Genomic DNA, 18,484 nt, shown 5'->3' with positions numbered 1-18,484 from the left:
TAAGGAAGCAGAGGCAGGTGGATCTCTGAGAGCTCAGTCTGATCTACATAGTGTTCAAGTCTATATGCAGCAGCTCTCAACATGTGGGTCACAACCTTATTGGGGGTTGCATATCAGATATTTATATTATGATTCACAACCAAAGTAACAATGAAATAAATTTTTTGGTCAGGGGTCACCACAACAGGAGGAACTGTATTAAAGGGTCCTAACATTAGGAAGGCTGAGAACTGATGAAGAGCCTGTCTCAAACAAACAATAAAACATGATGGGTAAAGGCTACCTAATAAAACAAACAAACAACAAACCCCGTCCCTATGATTCCCTAATTCTATGATACAACTGACTTAGTTTGGGTTTCTAAAGCTGTGAGGAAATGCCATGACCACAGCAACTCTTATAAAGGAAAACATTTAACTGGGGTTGACTTACAGTTTCAGAGGTTTAGTCCATTATCATCATGGCAGAACATTGTGATATGCAGGCAGACTATATGACGCTGGAGAAGGAGCTGAGAGTTCTACATCTTGATCTGCAGGCACCAGAAGGAAAAATTGCCACACTGGGCAAGGTTTGAGCATATATAAGACTTCAAAGCCTGCCCCAACAGTGACACACTTCCTCCAACAAGGCCACATCTCCTAATAGCACCACTTCCTCTGGGCCAAACATTCAAACACATGAATGTACCAGGCTTTCTTTTTTGGGCTACCAACCAGCTCGCAAATCATGACATGGAGACATCTTATTAGTTATGAATGCTTGGCCTAACTTAGGCTCATTTCTTGTTAGCTCCTTTAACTTAACCTGTTTCTCCTTATCTACCTTGTGCCTTAGGCTTTTTACCTTTTCTTTCCTTCTTTTTTTCTTTTTCTTTCTTTTTTTTTCTTTTTTTTTTTTTTTTTTTTTTGAGACAGGGTTTTTCTGTGTAGCTTTGCACCTTTCCTGGAACTCAGTCTGTAGCCCAGGCTGGCCTCGAACTCACAGAGATCCACTTGCCTCTGCCTCCCAAGTACTGGGATTAAAGGCGTGTGCCACTGCCCAGTGCTTTTTACCTTTTCTTTCTGTATATCCTAGTATCCTAGTTTTCCAGTTTCTTCTGTGTCTGCCTGTCTGTCAACTGCCTGGCTGGCCCCTGGCATGTCCTCTTTTTCTCTCTCTCATTCTCTTCTTCTTCTCCTTCTTCTTCTTCTTCTTCTTCTTCTTCTTCTTCTTCTTCTTCTTCTTCTTCTTCTTCTCTCCTAAGCCTAGATTTCTCCTCCTACTTTCTCTGCCTACCAGCCCCACCTATCCTTTCTCTGCCTATTAGACCAATCAGGTGCCTTAGGCAGGCAAGGTGAAATAGCAACACATCTTTTCATAATTAAACAAATGCAGCAGAAACAAATGTAACACACCTTTGTACAGTTAAAGTAATATTCTGCAGCATAAAAAATGTAACACATCTTTACATAGTTAAGTATTCCACACACATGAATCTCTAGGGGCCATACCTACTTAAACTAACACACAACTCATAATAAATTTGTCTTTTGTTCCCCAACAAAGACTTTAATTTTTTTCTAAAGTGTCATGATATTTGGTTATTTCTACTTCTTTTTCCTACTACTCTACACACAGATTAACTGCACAGACAGTGGGACATACTGTGATACTTCTGTACAAGTACATGCATGTGTTATCATGTCTGTCCTCTCTCTGTCCTCTCCTCCTTGCCGGCCCCTTTCCAGTCCCCAATAGTGCCTCTTCTACTGTCGGGTTAGGGCGTTTCCTACAGAAAGGAGACTTGTGTTGTGCTTGCCTTTCTGCGTCTGACTGATCTCACGTAACACTATGTGCTCCCTTCCCACCATTTTCCACAAATGACTGTCTTCGTTGTGATTTCTCTTGTCAGTGCTACTTCATCTGTTCCCCGATTGGCCCCGTGTCATGTTTCTTAGTTTACAGGTTAGCAGGCATTAGTTTATGTTAGATTTATATCTGTTAAAGTTTTGAGTTTAAAGCACAAGAGTGTAGAAATAAGTGGTCTCTAGACCAAATCTAGTCCAATCTGCTGTACTAGGTGGAGCTTCTTTTTCTCCTTAGAGATAGGTGTTTGGCCCATAATCATTGATGACATAACAAGAACTCCCCAAACCTTTTATGTTTATAATCTCCAAGGTTTGCTTCATTGTACGTAGGAGTCTTTACTAGTAACTTTTGCTCAAATGTGCTCCATTATTTGCTTCTTCAGCAGTCAGCAGAACCTGGCGGCACACGCCTGCAGTCTTGCTCTTTGCGAGGCTGAGGCAGGAGAATATAAGTTCAAGTTCTGCATGGACTCAGCGATAGATAGTGTGTCTTAAGATAAAAAGGGAAAAGGTGCGGGTGGTATGGGGGGGAGGGTTTAAAACATTTCTTTAGCAAGTGCAAAGCAGCTTTGGGTCAGTTCCTAGTTACAAAGCAGGGAGAGGAGAGGGGAGAGAGGAGAGGGGAGAGAGGAGGAGGGGGGGAAGGGGGAAGAAGAGGGGAGGGAGGAAAGGAGGAGGAAGAGGAGGAGCTCCAGCAGCAATACATTTTAAGTGGGTGCATTTAAGTGAGTATGGGAGTTATCCAGAAAATAATGTAAATATTTCATGTCTTTTTCATCATGTTCTAATGATGTTACATCTTTACCTAAACTGGCAACAAATACCTGTAGTTTTATTAGGGAACAGCCTTCAGAGTTAAGAATAAAATAACTAATCCTTTTTTAGCATGCTGTATTATCATGGAATACATTAAAACCTTTCCTCTTTTTTTTTTTTTTTTTTTTTTTTTTTTTTGTTTCACACAGTCAGCCCTTCATGACAATCATTTCTTGAGGATAAGCCAGTGCGAACAGTAATGCAGGAAGCCAGTATAAATTCTTTCAATTCTTAAGTCTTTTTTTTCCTTTAGAAATATCTTATCAGGTTGGAAAGATGACTCTGGTTAAGAGCACTGTCTTCTCTTCTAGGTTCCCTAAGCAGCCACATGGCAGCTCACAAGTGTCTGTTCCAGGGGATCCGACACCCTCACACATGCAGGCAAAACACCAATAAAATAAATAATTAAAAACAGTTTTAAAAAGAAATATTTTATTGACCTATAATTATCATATTATTCTTAGGGTCATTGTGATAATTTGATACATGTACACAAAGGTCAAATATGATAAGTATCATTTGATCTCCTTAAACAAGTATCATTTCTTCTCGTCTCCTCTTTCCCAAAACATAAACATATAAAACATGATAATAGCACTTGAGATGCTGATGCAGAAGAACCACTTTGGGCTAAATAATGGGGTCTTGACTAAAAAAAAAAAAAGTCATAAATTGTAAAGCATAATCACTACTGTTCTGCAGAATATTAGAAAGGTAATTCTTCCTATGAAGCTACTTTTTAGTGCCCGCTGCTTAGGCTCCCTCAAGACCTCTCTGCTCTCTCCCCTCCTTCATTGTTTTTATTTACGCAGATCAAAGAAAAATCATAATTCTGAAGGTAAAAACTGGCTACCTCTTCTGGCCAATACTTGCTGCCACCTGCTGGCCATAGCCAAAAACTGCAAGGAATGTCTAAATGGCCCAAAGTGAGTATGGTGAATCCTGTGGTAGCATTTCTATGTAGCTGAGAGGGGTTAATTAAACAGAATTGAGTCTTTTAAAAATATTGTCTAGCCTACAATTAGAGATATCCTTTCATGATTATCATAAGGAAGTATGTATATTATTGATGTTTTCCCAGGGAATAAATATTTTTCCTGCTTACCTACTCCTTTATTTCAAGATTTCCCTCTCACCTCCAAAATTGCAGAGTCATAGAGACCATTTCTTAATTATGATGATGGTGTCTCCTAAGAGGTTGCCTTAAGGAAAAGTGGTTCCTTTTGATGGAGTATTGAAAATTGAAGGGTTGGTGATGATTACAGGGCTCAGACTTAGCATTTTATTAAAACACAAGTATTTGTTTCAAACTAAGGAGTTGACATAAAAATCCAGATTGCTATATTTTGTCAGAGAACTAGATAATTGGACCCCTATGGACTCTGTTTTCCCATATCAATGACAGGATATTGCTGAGCTTCTCAGAAGAGACATGAGCTTTTCTGTCCATCACAGTCTCTATCACTTCCTGTTAGCTCCATCCCAGAAGCCTGTGGTCATTTGCCAGTCATCATTCTTTTCCTTTCTATTACCCATGTTAAGCAGCGCCCACTAGCTGCCCAACTTCACATTCTCCTGCTTTTTGTCAGTAAGTGACATCAGTGGTCATCGGGGATGATACAGTTCTCACAAACATTCTTGTCTCACGCACTGGTAATCAAGGGAATACTTGTGAAAGTTTGTTGACAAGACTTCTGAAATATTCTCGAAAGATGATTGACTCAACACTAAGGAACTCAATCCCACAAACCCCCAACACATTCTTTGTCCTTTGTCTTCCTGCTCAAAGAACAGATGAAGGATGGCAGGAGTCTGGGCAGCTCTCTTAGGTCCTGAGCTTATGTGAGGATGAAGGCCAAGGGCTCAGTTTGATGAAGAAACGTCAAAACAAACAAAACAAAAAACCTAAACCCCCAACAAGCATGGAGCTAACAAACTAATACACTTGTTCTACTTAACAGAAATATAGAACTCTCTTATTTGAGCCACTTATTTATACTTTCTCTTTAAAATACTAAATTCAGTCTTAACTAACATAGTTTTAACAACACTGGAACAGTGAAAGTCTGAAAAGTTTGTTCACAACAAGAAAAATGAAGACTAGAGCCAGCAAGATGCCTCAGCAGGTAAATCCCCTTGCTCCCTAGCCTGACAACCTGAGTTTAATTTCAGAGACCAACAAAGTAGAAAGAAATAACTGACTCCATGAAATAAATTCATTCATTGTTTTTTAATTCTGCCTCAAGAGAATCCCCAGGACATGGGTGGAATGAAGCCAGATTCTTTGCCATAATATCACAGGAAGGGCCTTAGTGATATGGATTCACAATATGCCCCCACAGTTGGGCATGGTCATGCATGCCCAGCGGGACCTAGTCACCTCTGCCTAGTCATTTCCAGGTCAAAATGTCTTGCGTGACCAGGACCCCGTGGCTTTGCATAGTTAAGTAAAGCGTGCAGTGCAACCATGTGATCTACGCACATTAGTGGAATAGCCACATGGGCCTGTGTGCGCAGGCTTATAAAGGCTGGGCTGTGCCTGCACCATGATTCCTGGCCCCACTTCACTCATGTGTCTTTCCACAGGCTTGTGCACATCTGTCTCTTTCCCTTATCTTAATAAAACTCGTGTTAGTGGATTCTGTTGTGTTTCGTGATGTTTCCTTGCAGGATAAGAGCACCGCAAATAAACCAACACCTAGCCTGGTTGCTGATGAAGTCTTTGTTCCCCTATAAAATCTCACAAGCTAAGCCTCTATTGTTTGCATTTTCTCTCAGGGTCTTAGCTTTCAGGATCCCAGTAGAATATCTCATTAATCTCTGCTCCCAACTTTCAGTGGCTTTTCCATCCAAAGGTCCAAACTTCCCCACAAAATACATCAAAACCCCACTCTGGATACCAATTTTTGTATTAGTTGCTTTTCTGTTATGATAAAATACCCTAAGGGGAGGAGCAACTGAGGGCCTAGCAACAGGCACTGTCCAGATTTCCTGATCATGTGGAGTCTTTCTGAAGGCCTAGCAACAGGTGCTGCCAGAGCTCCTGATGGCGATGACCACGCAATGTCACCAGATCAGGACACAGCCTGGGTGCTGGGAGGAGGGTATATAAGGCTTTCCCCATTATTGAATAAAGGAGTCTAGTGTTTGTCTTTCACCTGATTGCTGGGGTCTGTATTGTTGACTACGCCTTCTCACCCCTTCCCCCAGGGGAGCTGTTAGGACCCAGCAACAAGCACCTAAGGAAGAAAGAATTTATTTTGGCTTCTGGTCCAGAGACCCAGAGTCCACCAGGGAGAGAAAGACATGGCAGCAGTGGAGGAAAGCATAGGGGGAGGAGCAGGAAGCTGGCTGATCACGTTTTTTTCATCCATACACAGGAAGCAGAGAGACGGAGAAAACAGGAATTGAGGTGAAGTTATAAGCCCTGAAAACCTGCCCCTAATGACATATTTCCTCTAACAAGGCTCTACCTCCCAAAGGTTCTATAACTTTCTCAAAGAACACCACCAACCCGGGACCAAGTGTTCGAATACGTGAGCCTATGGGCGGGCATTTCTTATTCAAAGCACAACTTTTTCTTTTCTTTTTTTAATTTGACATAAAGTTTTATTGTGTAACCAAGGCTGGCCTCAAATACATGAACCTCCTGCTTCAGCTCTCAAGTGCCAGAGTTACAGGCATGTGCCAGCATGCTAAAAACAGAAGACGAAAGAGGACAAAAGAGGGAAATAAATGAAGGGCAAGCAATGTAAGCAAAGACAAGCTAGAAGAGGCAGAGAGGGCTGAGATGAAGAGGAGAGGACACAAGGCACCTGAAAAGTTTGCATTATCCTAATGCTCTGTTTCATCAAGGATCTACTTGGAAGAAAATTTAAGAGGTTATTTTTACATACAGAAGTTTTATGACTTTTTTCTAGAGAGCTCGCAACAAATGTTCATTTATCCCAGGTGAGGCATTGGTAACAGACCAAAGAAACAATTCCACCCAAGTACAGCTTAGTGAGTTTATTGAAGTTAATTTCAGAAGTGTGGATGAAGGGGCTGCTTATAGGATCTTGTGTGAATTGGCAACAGCATCACCAAAAAGTCTACACTAGTATAAATGACAACTAACAAAAATTGGATCCGTGGAGCTCCCTACACAAGTTACAGGCAGGTGGGCCAGCAGGATAGTATTTTCTCCTTAGAAACTGTTACTGCTTGTGTAACTTTGTGGAGGGCATTTCTGGATCTTGCACATTTTATGAACTTTCTGAATCTTTTAAGTGTCATTTACTTCCTGGGTCTTATGAACATTCCATCCTTCCTCAGAGAAGAGAATGTTTCAATTTAGAGGAAATAACTCCACAACACTCCAGCCTGTCCTGTGGCTCTTACATTCATTCCATGCCATTTTCATAAGGTACTCTTGTACTTGGAGTGGGTGATACAAATGTCTAATTATTTTCCTTCATCTATACCTGAGCACTGGACCTGGGTAGATATGAGTCTCGGCAGTAATTACTGCCCCTTGAAAAAAACAAAAACAAAAACAAACCCCCAAACAAATATCCCTTCATGGCCAAGACTGAGAGAAACAGGCATCTAGAAGTTTAAATGCAAATATTTTAGAAGGCAGTTTGACAGGCACATCACACCAGAAAGAACAATAGCAGTTGCTGCCTTGCTGGAGTCCATGATCTACTTAGTCGTAGAATTTTGCCTTATTTATTGTACCAGTTGTGAGTGCCCTTCTGTGGCATAGACCTTGAGTCCAGTCAGCAAGCAGTTGGTTGCATCCACAAGAGTTATACAACTATTGCTCCAGTGTGCTCATCTTCCCTGGTAGGTTGGCACCATGGCATACAAGGTCCATAGCTAAGCAGGACTTGTTGTGATAATTCTCCCCAAGAAGCCTGCATGGCACCTCTTGGCATTGTGAAAGCCTGCCAGAAGGGATGGAGCTTCCAGCTCAGTTCGAGCTTGATTTCTTCATGTTCTATAACCAAGGTATGGTAAGTTTTTGGCAAAAGAGATCCACCATCTAGTTCTGGCAAACAAACATTGTTAGCAATATCCTCAGGGGCCTCACTGACCTCCTAGGGAGGTAGCCCACCTGCCACTGAGATTTTCATTCAATAGCTTTATGTCTCTTGGAGTGTAGTTTTCATGCTTATAGGGTACATTCATCCAAACTCTTTAGCTTCTGTTTTACTGTTATTTCAAATGTTTTTCTAAATCTGTAATACATTCAATACTCAGTATTATATTATATAACAAAACCTTTTTTTTTTTTTTTTTTAAACAAAGCCTGGCCAGCATCTCTGAAGGTCACTCCAAGCAAATCAGTTGTTCTTACATGGCTAAAGAGATACTAATAAATGAATTAGATAGGTAGATAGGTAGATAGGTAGATAGGTAGATAGATAGATAGATAGATAGATAGATAGATGAAAGGAAAACAAAATGTTAAAAGGATGAATACAACATGAAAACAAATTCCATCACATGTATCAACTGTTAAATCATTTATTGCTTCTGTGAATTGTTGCTCATGCTTTAAAGCTTTCCAGAAGCTAACACAGTATTTGGGGTTTTGTTAATTTTCCCCAAAAGAACTTCAGCTCTACACAAAGCTTGCCACATTTGTCTTTGAGTGACCCAGACAGACCCAGGATATGCGTTACCTTTATCTCAACCGCCTCTTGCTTGTCTTAACATTTTATAAACCTTAGGTACATTCCAAACTAAATTACTCAGATCCACCAAAGTCTCTCCTATCTCATAAAAATCATGTCTCACCTTGGAGCTCAGCAAAGCCACTAAATCCCCATCCAATCTTTAGCTCTCTACTGGGTTAGCCTCTTCCCGAATTCTCCTATCTGGCCCAAGGAACTAGGCGTCAAACACAGCCTCTACAGAGGCACCAGCCGATGGTTACAAGTGTCCCTAATGGCTCATATGAACCCGTTCACCAGAGACAACTTTCCTTTATATCGGCTCAGGTTATGTATCCTTGACTCATGAGGAATGGATGGTTTTGCTCAGTTTTTCCACTTTCTTCCCATCTGTCCTATTACTTATATCCTCACAAGCAAGGATATCTCTTCCCTTTGTTTAAAACTCTTTCCCAATTCAAGGGCAGAATATTCATTCCCTGATTACCATGTTTTCCTGTGTTGCTGTTATTGAGGCCTCATTTGCATAGTGAATCACGGATTGTCCTCTTTTTCCCTACTAAAGGTTTGGAATGAGCAGTATCTTCTATTACTTCTACCATGTTCTCTTCCTAATTTCTTCCCATAGGTTCCAAGTTTTGGATCCCTGGAGGGGCTCTTTAGCACAGGTATAATTTGTGCTCTTTCTTTGAATCCTGCCGGAATGAGAATTGGTAAGCCAATACCTCCCTCTCCTCCTCTTCCCACTTTCACTGTGAAATTAGATGCTAATGCAATAGATAGCATCTTCATCCTTTTCCTATTGTAATTCCTCTCTTATGTGGGTAAGTCCTTTTTTGGGACGATAAGTGAGTCTCAGCTGCATATCTTATCATCTACAACAAAGGCCACACATAAGGGGCATGCTAGTCATCCAATCTCATACTTACCACTTTCAAGGACTTCCATATATTCTCTAGTCCATCATCAATTTGGCTCTATTTCATACTGGGTGGTAGACCTCACTCATTAAAGGGGCATGTCATGAGAAAGATGGCTGGCCTGTGATTCACTACAAGGATACTCCACTCTCAGATGGTCAGGCTTTGGTCACATATCACCCCTTACAAGGAGCATGCATTCAACACTACAGCAAGAAGGCACACCATCCTATACCCATATGGGGAAACATAGCCATAGTGGGACTGACCCCTGAACCTTCCAACCTCACATGAATCATCCTCAGTCGCATAAATCAGCAACCACTGCAGGAACCATGCAACTATTACTCCCCAACTCAACCTTGGTTTCCTCAGTTCAGGTACCAACTGCTTGACTTTTCTGGGAGAGGGGAGGTGTATGTGTGTTGGGGGGAAGTGGTGGTGGACCAATGTCTATTCACCCTATATAGAACACCAACGACAGAGCAAAGAAATGATTCTACCCAAGTGCAACTTAGTGAACCAGTGAGTTTTATTGGGACTATTCACAGAAGAAGCATGAGTGAGAGATTAGTTATAGGAGCACACGTGATTCAAAGGCAATGACACCACTGCTTTGGTTACTTTTCTATTGCTGTGCCAAGACAACTCACAAAAGAAATACTTAATTGGCTTCTAAGTTCAGAGGTGAGTCCTTGACCATTATGGCAGGAAGCATGGCAGCAGGCAGGCAGGCATGGTCCTGGAACAGTACTGAGAGTGTACATGTTGAGACAATAACCTTAAGACAGAGACAGACTGGGATGGGGGTACTAACTCAGAGTGGCATGGGCTCAAACCTCAAACTCCACCCCTAGTGACACACCTCCTCCGGGAAGGCCACACTTTTTAATCCTTCCCAAACAGTTCCACCAACTGGGGACTACGAATTTTGCTATATGAGACTATGGCAGTTATTCTTAATTCAAACCACTACAGACCACCAAAAAGCCCACACCAGCATGAGTGACAGCTTACCTATACAACATTTTCTGACAGTTCACAGGCTCATGAGAGCAAAAGAGCCTCAGAGAGCAGATAAACAAAATCCCTGGCTGAACAAAACTGACAGCCAGATCGCTAAAGCATGGAAGTGTGGCGGCGAAGATCACTATGGCAACAGGGAACAAACAGAAACTTCCTTTTCCCATCTCTGCACAGACAGAGACCTGTAGATCTGACTGTGAACGTTTGACAGCTTTTGGGCAGGCCCACAGTTCTTCCTCTCCCCACACAAGATTTGACAGCTTTTCTCTAATTAGTCCCATTTTTCCCCCTTATTTACTACATTCAGTCAATTATGACCCAACTAGCAGACACCTTATAAATCTGGATACTTCATGGTTTTAGAGAACTTGAAGGAAGAGAAGACAAGAAAGCCCTTGGAGCCCAACTTCTGGGAGCCCTGACCCCAGATGACTCTTCTCTTTTTAGAGGATGAAACCAGAAGATTAAAGACTACCCCAAGAATTGCTGAAAACAGACACCTCGGAGCCTTCCCCATTCTTGAGGTTTCTGCCCTGGGCAGGGAATTTACTTAGGCCAGCCCCCAGGAACTCCATCTATGGCTGCAGGCAAGGGAAATCCCTTCAGCTGTCTGGATGTTCTGTGTTGCAAGAGCTGATTGAAGAAAGAGGTCACTCCAAGATGAATTTTTAGGCCTGTGCAGCAGCTAGAAGGTTCAGCCTCTGATGGACTGAACCTTGAACAGCATACAAAGACATATTTATTGATTGTTAGATAAAGTTGATTGTCAGGTAAACTATTTCTTCATACCAAGGTCTCTAATTTAATCTATATGTTTCTTTAAAGGATAGCATCATGCCCTCTACTTTAGTCCTTATTGTGTACCATTTGCAGTACCTAATAATCCATGATCTCCAGGTATGCCAGAGCATCTTGTGACCAAAGTCATGCAAAGGCTGTAACACCCCCTCGGAAAAACAATTTTACAAATCAAGGAAAATAATCACTGTTTTCCACAATGATTTCTTCAAGGTCAAGGTACTTCTGGAGAACAACTGTTCATTCTACTGTTTATCCTAGAAATGGTGACTGCTAGATTCTTACAACACTCAGCTACGCCAGGCTTTCAGAGCTGCAGCTTCAGGCTTGAGTCTTGGCATTCTCAAGATCTACAAGATCTCAAACACTTCCCAGAGCTGTAACAGCTGCCTTCCAGCATCCTTCTGCTACTAAGAGTTCAAACCCATTTTATTTAAGTCCTGCCTGACAAGATGTTGTTTTAGTAAACTTGTTCATCCTGAACTGACAGTTAACTACCCCACACACCACAAACTCTTCTTAGTCTGCCCACTTCATTCCCAGAAGAGGGTGGGATAAGAACTTGGTTGGAGTCAAGAGATGGTTTCTACCAATCACTTCACTATGAGACACCCTTTCTCTGGAGGAGGGAATGTTTTAATTTAATGGAAATAGTTACAAACAGAGGCAATATTTAAAATTTTTCCTAACATCTACCATAGATCCTGATAGCTCATATCTTAGTTATTTTTCTATTGCTATGCTAGGATAACATGACCAAGGAAACTTATAGAAGAAAGAGTTTATTGGGGCTTACAGTGTCAGAGGGTGAGTCCATGGCCACCATGGCAGAGGAGCATGGCAGGAGGAAGACAGGCATGGCACTCGAGCAGTAGCTGAGAACTTACATCCACAAACAGGAATCAGAGAGAGCTAGTTGAGAACGACATGTGTTGTAGAATATTATTTTAAGGTGTGCTACTCTTGGTTATGTTGCATTGGTTTAACTCTGTGAAGTGTTACTTTGACTGTCTAGAATACCTGATGGTATAATAAAGAGATGAACAGTCAACTGCAAGGCAGAAGAAAGGATGAGTGGGCCTGGCAAACAGAGAGTATATATAGAAGGTGAAATAAATAGAGCAGAGAGCATAAATAGAAGGAGGAAAAGAAGAAAGGATAAGAGAACAAGGAGAGGAGGATGCTTGGGCCCAGCCACCCAGCTACACAGCCAACCATGGAGTGGGAGTAAAAGTAAGACATACAGAAGTAAGAAAAGAAAAAAAGTCCAGAAGAGTAAAAATAAGACATACAGAAGTAAGAAAAGAAAAAAGTCCAGAGGCAAAAGATATACAGGGATAATTTAAAAGAAGAGCTGGCTAAAAAACAAGCCAAGCTAAGGCCATACATTTATAATTAAGAATAAGTCTCCATGTGTGATTGATTTGGGAGCTGGGTGGTGGGCCTCCCAAAAGAGTAAAAACAAACAACAACAGACATGGGCTTTTAAAACTTCAAAGTCCATCCCCAGTGACACGCCTCCTCCAACAAGCCATACCTACTAATCCTTCCCAAACAATTCTACCAACTGGGGGCCAAGCATTCAAATACATAAGCCTATGGAGGCCATTCTCATTCAGACCACTACAGTTCAGTATTTTAAATTACTCTCCTAAACTATTATATGTTTAAGGCACAGAAGTTCTGGAATTTCTAGTGTAGATACATACAAGCCTTCAAAATGAACACAACATAGATCATTTATATGGTCTAAGGCTACACCACCCTGAACATGCTTGATCTCAACTAAATTATTCATATGATAGAAACCCAAGATAGCTGGACATTTTGTGAAATTATTCAGAAGAGTAATTTCTCCACTGAGCTCATTATAAATTACAGATGTAGTTATCACTAGATGATGTCAGATTCATTTTTTAAAGACATTTTGTTTTGAAGTACTTGCATATGTCTGTGTGTCTGTGTGCAGGTATATACTCAAGTGCTGGTGCCCCCATAGGTCAGAGGTATTGGATCCCCTGCATGTGGAGTTACAGTCATGAACTGCCCAATGTGAGTTGGGAGTTGAACTTGGGGGCTCTGTGAGAACAGCATGTGTTTCTCACCTCTGAGCCATCTCCCTAGCCCAGTGATGACATCAATTTCTTGAGAGAGTACTCCTAGGTATTACAACTACTTAGAAACCATGATTCTATGGTACAAAATATTTTAATACTTCCTGTGTCCATGTTTTGATCAGCAGCAGTATTTAGTACATAGTTAACAGAAAGGATATGAAAGTAGCTCAGATTCTCAAAGAATGCCTTTTTCTCTTTTGGTCCACATGCCATCTACAATTCCACTGGAAAAGAGTGTGAGATGCAGCTTTGCATTCAGGAACTTTACAGGGCATTATCTTGCTTTTCAATTTGTTTAATAACTCTTACAAGGGAGCTAGGGAAGGTTACAGGGCAGAGAGAGAAAGTAAACTGCTGAGCAACCGTAACTAAGACATCTGCTGGGCCAATGAAAGTGTTGAACTAGAACAGCCTTTTGGAAGATATTTTCCATCAAAATGTTCAAGTTGAACCTTTGTGCCCCTGCATCAACCAGCCAGCAGATGGAGGCTCTTCCTGGGGAGGGAGGCCATAGGCCTGCAAGAGACAGCTCTCTTCTGTCCAGGGGAATGGGCAATGGGCAACTCATTTATGAACCATTGGCAGCTCTCAGAAGCTGAGGGATTGTCTGCATCTGGAGGGGAAGATGGACAGCTCCCTGCAGCATCCTCTTCCTATTATCTTTCTTTCTCCTTTCCTTCTTCCTTCCTGCTTTCCTTCCATCCTTCATCCTTTCCTTTCTATTGTTTATCTTTAGTTTGTTTGTTTTATGGTAGTTATTTCCATTTCCTTCATGAGTCATAAGTAACTATTCTTGGCCCTTTGTTTCAAGTTCTTGGATCAAATACAGAGCTGAATTTAATTACTAGGATTAGTTACTATGAACAAGTCAAATTAAGTATTAAGTTCAATGTGTTCTACCCTTTTGTGTAAAAAGAAAATGGTTATGAGTGAATAAACAAGGATTAGTCTAAATATTGTATTTGGAGGGCCAGGTGTTCAAAGTAGAGAGATACCAGTAAAATGAAGCACCCAGGGACAAAGGAGCAGTCTTTTCTCAAGAAAAATGCCTCTTATGGTTCCCACAAGGCCTTCCTAATCCCTGACACATCCCTCACCTCCCATCATGATGACTGACATGCAGCCTCTGGCTCACCTTATAATGCTCTCAGCTGCTCCACATCCTTGCCTTCCTAATGATTCTCATATCAAGAAGAAACATGATTGACTTTCATTCATTTTGAGTCCAGAGCTCACCAAAGTGCCTTGTATTTCTAGCCAAGGTAAGCTTCCCTACCATATGGATGTTAATTACAGACTCATATTAGCTGATTGATTTAAAGTGAGGGCAATTTAATATATCCATGGTTTTTTGTCGGTCCTATGCAATGCCTTTTAATTGCCTGGATAAATGTGTTTAATGGCCTCTTTAATGCGGAAAATGAAGCTTTAAAGTAGATCATTTGGGAAATTAGAGATTTAAAGATTGAGGTGGAAATTATAGTTGGGTTCAACAGTGATTAAGAACCTAGTTTCTTGAATAGTATTAAAACAGAACATTTAAAACAATCTGTATATTAAATTATATATCTATTGTGTGTATCATCTAGTTAGGGGTCCAGTGAAATAGATAAATAAATTCAACTAAATAGTGTTTATTTATAGCTGTGTCCAAAAATTTTTCCAGATTCACAGGTTGAAATCTTTTAATGAAATTCCCAAGGGAGAAAACACTGAGATAAGCGACGGTATATTAAAATAACTATGACAGCGTATTTTATCAATATTGTTTCCTTTATGAATCATTAAGCACAACAGTTTCTCAGGGGTCCCATGTGTCTTATTCCAACAGTGTTTGGACAGAAAAGACTAGAGGACTTGTCTTTGTTAGCTTCCAGTCACCTTTCAGTCTCTCCAGTGGTAGCCTCTGGGACCATCTCCTCAGCTCCTTTGGCTCCTAGGACCAGACACACTGTCTCTTTGTGGTTAGCTACATACTAAGGGTCAGCCATGACCTTGCACATATGTAAGAATTACTCCACCAAAAGGGAAGCTGCCATGAACTGCTTGGCCAACTTGGACCTGTGGGCCTCCTACACCTACCTCTCTCTGGGCTACTATTTTGATTAGGAGGACGTGACTCTGGAGGGTGTAGACCACTTCTTGCGGGAACTGGCCAAGGAGAAGCATGAGAGTTCAAGTTGCAGACCACAAAGTGCAGCAGCCATCTCAAGATGAGTGGGGTAGAGCCCAGGAGGCCATGGAAGCTGTCTTGGCCCTGGAGAAGAACCTGAATCAGGCCCTCTTGGATCTTCATTCCCTGGCTTCTGCCTGCACAGACCCTCATCTCTGTGACTTCCTGGAAAACCACTTCCTAGATGAGAAGGTGAAGCTCATCAAGTAGATGGGCAACCACCTGACCACCTCCACAGGGTGGCTGTGCCGTAGCCAATACAGACTGGCATGCCCCAGCCGTCTCTGGGCATAGAGTATCTCTGAGTGGCTCTCAAGCACATCTAGGAGGACTCACCTTCCAAGCGGCTCCCTCCTCTGCTCTGTACCAGCCAGCCTCAGGACCTCCAGTGGAACCTCTCAAGCCACTAGGCAGCTTTCTAACTGCCCTAAAACCCCTCCCAAGTCTTGGGCCAAGTAAAAATAAAGCTTTTTGAAACAGAAAGGAGAAGAAGAAGAAGAAGGAGAAGAAGAAGAAGAAAAGAAGAAGAAGAAGAAGAAGAAGAAGAAGAAGAAGAAGAAGAAGAAGAAGAAGAAGCAGCAGCAGCAGCAGCAGCACAGGGCAGGACTGGTAAGAGAGAAGCGAGGGGAAACTGTGGTCAGGATGTAAAATAAGGAAATATTTTTTAAAAAAAGAATCATTAAGCACACCTAGAAATGTTTGTACACTAAAAAAGAGGGAAGTGATGGCCTAGTGAGGAAAGGCACTGTATGTGCAAGTCTGATAACCCAGATTTGGTCCTTGGAACCCATGTAAAAGTAGAAAGAGAGAACTACCTCCACAAAGTTGTCCTCTGATCTACACACACACACACACACACACACACACACACACACACACACACACAATGGTACATGTCAGCTACACACATAAATCATACACCCACACAATAATAATGAAAATTTAAAAAAGAAATACATGAAGCTGGGCAGTGGTGGCACATGCCTTTAATCCCAGCATCCAGAAGGCAGAGGCAGGTGGATCTCTGTGAGTTCAAGGCCAGCCTGATCTACAGAGGCAGTTCCAGTCAGGTCAGGGCTGTTACACTGAGAAAACCTGTCTCGAAAACAAAAACAAACAAACAAAAACAAAACAAAACAAAACAAAAAAAACAAAAACAAAAAAACCCCACTTCTGCCCCTGCTCAGGGCTGTCAGGAGAAACAAGGCTCCCAAGTCCTTGTCCTGCAGCCTTGATTGGTCAGGGGTTATGTGGTGAATTATTAAAATCTTTGGAACCCATAAGTGTTGTCTCTCTTCTTCCTTATGGCACATAAAGAGCTAGGTGTAGCAATGCAAGTGTCTCAGTGTAAGCTTTTTTTCCAGAGGCCAAAACAGCTTTATTTATTATCCAATGGGAGCCACACATATTCACAGTATATAGAAAGACATCCCACAGCAACATCTATTCCAACAAGGCCACACTTTCTAATCCTTCCAAATAGTTGATCACAGGGGGCTAAGTATGCAAATATATGACCCTATAGGGGGCCATTGTCATTCAAACCTGTTGAATACCCATGGGGAGAACAGACTTGCTTCTCTTAGTCCTGGTTTTATTGAAAATGATTTGAGTTTTTTTTGTTTTTGTTTTTCCATTTAGTTTAAGCCTTGCAATGAAATGACCATACATATGAACCTCAAAGAAGAGTGCAAATGTCTAACCTAACCAGTGAAGAATTATAGGAGGAGCACAGCCAGTGAGCCTGATAAAAGTACAACTGCCCTGTTCCAGTAGTATGCATAGCCATGCATGTTAGCTACTTCCCCCTGAGCCAACTTGGAGTCTGCTGCTGCACCTTGTGATTGGTGATGCACAACCATCAGAATTCTGGGGGCTAATGAGAAAGACAACACAGCTAAGAGAGTCTCTGGCTGCCAATGGGAAATCAGGAGGGGGTGTATAGGTTCACCTCATAGCCACACTAAATGAGTCTGCTGCTTGCTTCTCACCTGACTCCCAGTGTCTGTGTCATTGGCTCTGTGCCTTCTCTCCCCCGCCCCCAAAGGCTGTCCAGATAGAGTGGCCCATAACAAAGAATTAAAACTTCTATACAACATTCAAGAAAAAAAAAAAAGTCAAAACAAATTTGCAATCAAATAAGACTTTTCTTAATTCTACATGAAATATAATTCTAAATGAGAAGCAAAATGTTTCAAAGAAGAAAAAAATTCAACAGTAAAAATTAGTTAAAATGTCATGAATTAATATTGATTTGGGCCCTCTAATCTGAAGTTTAGTTTAAAGGATACTTTGAATTTACTTTATAAAGAATAAAAATGTATTTATATACCACTGTCACTTAAAAAGAAAGTTTAAATTGGTGATTATAGCCAGGTATGGTGGTATAAGCCTTTAATCCCAGCGTTCTCAAGGCAGATACAAGTGGATCACTGTGAGTTCCAGGCCAGCAAGGGATAAGTAGTTAGTTAGACCCTCAAAATTATAAATTATAATTGTTTGGCTGGAATCTCTAGCTTGGCCCCATTCCTCCCTCTCCAGACCCCATCCTCTTAGAATTTCCAAAGTCCAATTCCCCATTCCTGGAAGTCTCAGAGGCTCCTCCCTGAGGCTGCCAGTTCCCCAAGTCCCCACAAAGTGTTAGAATTGGGCGCAAACCCAGTTTGTGGAGGACACATCATCAGTCCATGCCTATAGGGTATTTAAGCTCCCCCCTTTAGCTGGCCATGTGATTTCTCTTGCCCCCTTCCCGACTCATCTCTGGGGGCTGGAAGGCCACCTGGGTGTGCTTTGCCCAAATAAACCTGGTCTTTTTGTTTGTTTTGTTTTTCAAGATAGGGTTTCTCTTTTTTTTTTTTTCCCCAGAGTTGAGGGCCGAACCCAGGGCCTTGCGCTTGCTAGGCAAGCGCTCTACCACTGAGCTAAATCCCCAACCCCTCGAGATAGGGTTTCTCTGTGTAGTTTTGGTGCCTGTCTTGGATCTCGCTCTGTAGACCAGGCTGGCCTCGAACTCACAGAGATCCACCTGGCTCTACCTCCCGCGTAATGGGATTAATGACGTGCACCACCACTGCTAGGCTGGCCTTTTACTTTTTAATTTGGCTTGATCTAGCTTACTGTATTG

The 18,484-nt window shown here is 41.7% G+C and overlaps 1 pseudogene; it reads left to right on the top strand.

Annotated features, from left to right (window-relative positions):
* The first annotated feature begins 15,176 nt into the window (after window positions 1–15,176).
* Window positions 15,177–15,665, top strand: LOC118580643 (annotated as a pseudogene).
* Window positions 15,666–18,484: the final 2,819 nt, after the last annotated feature.

The sequence above is a fragment of the Onychomys torridus genome, chromosome 1, assembly GCF_903995425.1.
Source record: "Onychomys torridus chromosome 1, mOncTor1.1, whole genome shotgun sequence".
Taxonomy (NCBI): Eukaryota; Metazoa; Chordata; class Mammalia; order Rodentia; family Cricetidae; genus Onychomys; species Onychomys torridus.
Note: the sequence above shows the minus strand (reverse complement) of the source record. Positions and strands in the feature narration are given on the sequence as shown.